This window comes from Zingiber officinale, chromosome 7B, assembly GCF_018446385.1.
Source record: "Zingiber officinale cultivar Zhangliang chromosome 7B, Zo_v1.1, whole genome shotgun sequence".
Lineage (NCBI taxonomy): Eukaryota > Viridiplantae > Streptophyta > Magnoliopsida > Zingiberales > Zingiberaceae > Zingiber > Zingiber officinale.
In genome coordinates, this window is record NC_055999.1 from 53044105 (window position 1) to 53050610 (window position 6506).

A 6506-nucleotide genomic window follows, 5' to 3' on the forward strand; every position below is an offset into this window, starting at 1 on the left:
CAATGTCGCTGCTAGAGGTGGTTATAGGTACTTCATCACGTTTACTGATGACTTCAGTAGATATGGTTATGTGTACTTGATGACACATAAGTCAGAATCCTTTGAAAAGTTCAAAGAATTCAAGAATGAAGTACAGAACCAGCTTGGCAAGAGTATTAAGATACTTCGATCAGATCGAGGTGGAGAATACCTTAGCCATGAGTTCCGTGACTATCTAGCTGAGTGTGGGATTCTATCCCAACTCACTCCTCCTGGAACACCATAGTGGAATAGTGTATCCGAAAGGAGGAATCGTACCCTATTAGATATGGTACGATCTATGATGAGTCACACAAATCTTCCGACATTCCTTTGGGGCTATGCTCTAGACACGGTAGCTTTTATACTCAACCGAGTTCCATCCAAGGCCGTGATAAAGACACCATAAGGGATATGGACTGGGAGAGATGCCCAGGTGTCTTTCATGAGGATTTGGGGTTGTGAGGCTTACATTAGACGTCAAGTCTCAGACAAGTTAGGACCCAAATCTGACAAGTGCTATTTTATTGGATATCCCAAGGAAACTAAGGGATATTACTTCTACATTCCCAGTCAGTACAAGGTAGTTGTGGCAAAGACTGGGTCTTTCTAGAAAGGGACATTGTTTATAGAAAGACTAGTGGGAGCACGTTCGATCTTGAAGAAGTTCAAGATGCGAACAATAGCACTGATGCCTCGATGGAAATTGAACTAGAACCACAAAGTGTTGTGGATGATGTTCCACAAAGAGTTGAGAAACAACAACCAGTTCAAGTAGACCTACCTCTTCGCAGGTCTGATAGGGTACGTCGTCAGCCTGAGAGATACTCATTTCTCTTGTCTGACCATGATGACATTATGCTCATAGAGGATGAGCCTACCACCTATCAGGAAGCTGTGATGAGACCAGATTCCGAGAAATGGCTAGACGCCATGAGATCCGAAATGGAATCCATGTACACCAACCAAGTATGTACTTTGGTTGATCCACCTGAAGGGGTAAAACCCATTGGGTGTAAGTGGGTCTTTAAGAGAAAGACTGACATGGATGGACTTATTTATAAGGGTCGCTTGGTAGCTAAAGGTTTCAAGCAGATTCATGGTATTGACTATGATGAAACCTTTTCTCCAGTAGCGATGTTTAAGTCCATTCGGATCATGCTTGCTATTGCAGCCTACCATGACTATGAGATATGGCAGATGGATGTCAAAACCGCGTTTCTGAATGGAAACCTGCTCGAGGATGTGTACATGACACAACCTGAGGGTTTTGTATATCCACAGCATACTAGCAGAGTATGCAAGTTGCATAGGTCCATTTATGGACTAAAGCAAGCTTCTCGGAGCTGGAATCTTCGATTCGATGATGTAATCAAACAGTTTGGTTTCATCAAGAATGAAGATGAACCTTGTGTCTACAAGAAGGTTGTAGGGGGCATAGTTGTCTTCCTCATATTGTATGTGGATGACATACTACTCATTGGGAAGGACATCCCTTTGCTTCAGTCTGTCAAGACTTGCCAAGGGAGTTGCTTCTCAATGAAGGACTTAGGTGAGGCATCCCAGATTTTAGAGATACAGATCTATAGAGATAGATCTAAGAGATTGCTTGGCCTAAGTCAAAGTACATACATTGACAAGGTACTCCTACGGTTTGCCATGCAGAACTCCAAGAAGGGATTTCTGCCAATGTCACATGGCGTGAGTCTTTCGAAGATTCAAGGTCCCTCTTCTAGAGAGGAGAGAGACCGCATGGATCAGATCCCTTATGCTTCAGCCATAGGATCTATCATGTATGTCATGCTATGTACTCGACCTGATGTCTCGTATGCTTTGAGTATGACGAGCAGATACCAGTCAGATCCAGGTGAAAGTCACTGTATAGCGGTCAAGAATATTCTTAAGTACTTAAGAAGGACTAAAGAATATTTCTTGATATATGGAAGCGATGATGAACTAGCTGTAAAGGGTTACAGTGATGCTAGCTTCCAGACCGACCAGGATGATTATCGATCGCAGTCAGGGTTTGTGTTTTGCATAAATGGTGGTGTTGTGAGCTGGAAGAATTCGAAGCAGGATATAGTAGCTGATTCTACAACAGAAGCCAAGTACATTGCTGCATCAGAGGCAGCAAAGGAGGCAGTTTGGATCCACAAGTTCATCACTGAACTTGGGGTGGTTCCTAGCATTGCTGACCCCATTGAGCTCTATTGTGACAACAATGGAGCTATAGCACAGGCGAAGGAACCTCGCTCACACCAGTGGATCAAACACATACTACGGCGCTTCCATCTCATTCAAGAGATCATCAAGAGAGGAGATGTGAAGATTTGCAGAGTACCTACAGAGGCTAACATCGCAGATCCCTTGACCAAGGCTTTGGCACAGAGGAAGCATGATGGTCACACTATGTCATTGGGGCTTAGAGCCTACACTGATTGGCACTAGTGCTAGTGGGAGATTGTTAGCTAGAGCCCTAGAGCCAATCATTTGATGATTGTATTTTTAGACTTATTGTATCATATTCTATATAAATAAAGGTATTTGGTTTTTGGTTATTATACTTACTTGTATTGGTGCCAAATAATCTAAGTATAATAACGTCCTTGAGTAGAAGGTTCTTACCTATATCAATCGATTGGTTGAATCGATAGTGAGATGATATAGGGAACACTACTCTTAATCATTCCTAGTCAAGTATTAACATTCAGGGACAATGTTAATGCAATAAGACTAGCATGTAGGTCGACTCGATGACTTGATCTCACAAGTCATGGATATAGAGATATCAAGTTGACACATGGGTATAAATTGGAGAATGTATACTGAATGACCCGCCATGAGAAAGTATCATGGATCGTTATATGAGTGTCATATACTTTCTCATGTGGCTATTAGTATGACTATTAGTCCTTAGACCTGAAGTCACCATGGATCCCTACATAAGGAGTTATGTACTTTAGTTTCGTCAAACGTCACCCGTAACTGGGTGGACTATAAAGGCGATTACTGGGTATGTAACGAATTATGCAGAGGGATGTGAGTGATGTAGATGGGATCTATCCCTCCTATATGACGGGTGAGACATCGATATTCTTGATAGAGTGAGACCACGAAGTGCATGGCCATATCCAAATGAGTCAATATGAGATATTGAGCTCATTTGATTTAGTGAGTCTACTTGGAGTTCAAGATTTAGATTGATTAGAGGATGACATGGTCTATGCCTCACATTGATCAATCTAGATGTCTAGGATAGAAGGACACTTGTCATATATTGTGAGGAGTCACAATTAGTAGTCACAAGGTGATGTTGGATCTCAACATTCTTGTAACTTGGGTAGTAATGATGTGTTGCTAGATACCGCTCATTACTTATGCTTCTAAATGGGTTTAGGAGCATTGCCAACGTTACAAAAACCTATAGGGTCACACACAAAGGGAAATTAGATGGAAATTAGGTTCATTTGATGAACCTAAAGGATTAGGTTCATTTGATGAACCAAATTGGATTAAGAGTAATCCAAGGTAGGCTAATTGAGTTGGACTCAATTTGGTTCATGTGTTAAGTGAGTCTAATTTGGACTTAGACTCATTTAATTAATTTAATTCAATGAATAGAGATTCATTAAATTAAAATTGACTTGAACCAATGGTTAGATTAGATCAACCAAGGGAGAGAAGTGGTCAAGTTTGACTTGACATAAGTAGGAAGACGAAGAGTCAAGTTTTGACTTGACTTTGACTTGACCAATGCCACATCATCAAGGCTTCTTCATTTGGTCAAGTTTGACTTGACCAAATGCCACCTCATGGGAGTTACCAAGAGTGGTGACTCTTGATATTCCATGGGAGTTACAAGCCAAAAATGTAGCCGGCCACTTTTATTCATGTAAAGGAGTTTCATTTTTCATGTGTAACTCCATCTTTTTCTTCCTTGGTTCTCTTCTCTCCCTCTCCTCCTCCACTACTGATCGCTAAGGTTGCTAGCACATCCTTAGAGGTTTTTCTCCATCTCTTGCTTGTGTGGATACACATAAAGAAGTGTCTACTTTGACACTTTCGAGATCCGGCGAACCGAGGACGAGCGGGATACGCGAAGGGCTTCGCTTCAAAGGTATAACCCTTTTTCCATGTAGATCTAGGAGTAGATCTCGGTAGAAACTCGTATTCATAGTTTTTGAAATTTTTCTTTGCATGGATCCGTTGGCTTTGGGGCTTTCGGGATTTTCGCGGCCCGAAAAACCCAACAATTTAGGCTCATGCCTATCCACTGTTGATTTTAGACTGTAGGGTATCTTGAAGAGCATTATCCTCGGATGGATTGTTGCTGCTTATTTGTCATTATGGCTTGATATATGTATATGCCCTGTCTGCTCACGGGACCAACCATGGTAGAGTGTTCTCCCACAGATAGTGGCCACTTATGCATCTTGTCTGCCCATGGGACCATCCGTGGTAGAGCGTTCTCCCGTAGACAATGACTATTTACATACCCTGACTGCCCATGGGACTATCCATGGTAGAGTGTTCTCCCGTAGTCAGTTACTGAGGTGCTAGATAGCCTTATCCTGTCAGCCAACGGGACCATCCGTGGTAGAGCGTTCTCCCGCAAATAGTGACTATTTACATACCTTGACTGCCCACGAGACCCATTCGTAGTAGCATATTATTGTGCTAGTCAGGAATTGTTATTTGTTGGTTATGTATTTATTTGTGTAGGGTTTGGGCGTATTATAGGTACTCTTGATTTATTGGTTATACCTGGTTGAACAGGTTAGTGGATACTATATTATGAGTTATGCTTTTGCTTAACAGATGATTATATTGGTACTCTTACTTTCATGGTAAGTATTTCTCCTGAGACTGCATCCTTTGATTTTCCTTATATATATTTAGTATCATACACTATCTTCTTATACCCGCTGAGTATTTTGTGCTCACTACCCTTGCTTTTCCTTTATTTCCAGGTTAGCAGGTAGAGGATGTATTATGTCATTCGGAGGTTCTGGCTGCCGGTCCCACATCACACTTGAGATCATGTTTTCCACATTGTTTCTATTGCTATTTTTGTTCTGGTTTTCAAACTTGGTTGTACAATAATTAATTTGATTGTGGTTTCCATTTTGTTTTGTGATGTGTTTTTATTCAGTCATGGTATCTGTGGTTGAGTTAAGTCGTACCGGTACGCAATGGTGTTAGTTTCTATATTTTTTGGAATAGATTTGGTGAATCCCTCTCTTGTGTATGTTTTCTATTGTTTGTTGTGGGATTGTGTGTATCCCTTTACCTATTGTTGGTATGTTTGTTTTTATGCACCACTTTGTGCTTAGTATGATCTATGGCTATGTATCCAGGTTTCATTTGTCATTATTATAGGGGAGGTGTTGTTCGATTTTTATCGGATAAGTACTCTTCCGGGGGCAAAACATTCTTCCTCAAGTTGTTGGACTTGGGTTGAATTTCCACTTTGAACTATCTTAGTCAAAGAACTTGGATTAGTCTCCTCCTTAAGGGATTCTATCTCCTTTTGGAGTGTCTTGACTCGGATATTGGACTTAGGTAATTTTCTAGACAAGTATGAAATTAAATTATGATATCTAATTAAAAAGATACTTATAGTGGATTGGGAGCCTTCTGAATAGGATACGAATCCATGGCTTCACTCGGACTTGGCTTTCGATTCTGGCTCGAACTCAGATTCCATGACTTGTTCTTAGGCTAGAAGTGCGAGGAAGCTTGTCAGTTGGAGATCTTCATCAAAATCTTTTGATGAAGATTCATCCCACGTTTCCTACAGCACCTTTTTCTTCTGCTGCTTTTTCATTTCCTTCTGGTTTAGACAGTTTGCTTTGATTTGTCCCTTCTTTTTGTAGCCATAGAAGGTGACTTCAGACTTGTCCTTTGTGGTTGGACTTGGTTACGTTGTTCTTGACTGGATCACCTTCTTGATCTAGCATCTTGTGAAGCCCTTCTTTTTCTTGTACATTTTTCGTACAAGGTTAACGAGCTTGATAGTGATTTTGTCGTCATCTTCTGAGTCTAATTAATCTTCGAACTCGGGTTTGGTCTGGCGCTTATTTCTAGACTCCTTGGTCTTGCTTGTGCATACAACAAATGAAATACCTTTTTTGGCAGGAAGTTCATTATTCTGTTCATGTAATTCAAATTCTAAAAAATCCTTGTCTAGCCTAATTAAAGAAAGATCCTTGGATAGTTTGTAAGCATCCACCATCGATGCGCACAAGGTATTCCTCAGAAAAATATTTAATGTATATACCTTATTATCATGAGTCTCTACCTTCTGGTCGATCGCGTGTAGTCCATTAAGCAGGTCTTTGATCCGGGCATGGAGTTGACTTACCATTTCACCATCTTGCATTTTAATATTATATAATTTATTTTATATTAAGTCTCGTTTGCTTACCTTAGTGTCGGAGGTTCCCTCGTGTAGCTCGATTAGATTTTCCCATAATTCTTTGGCTCTG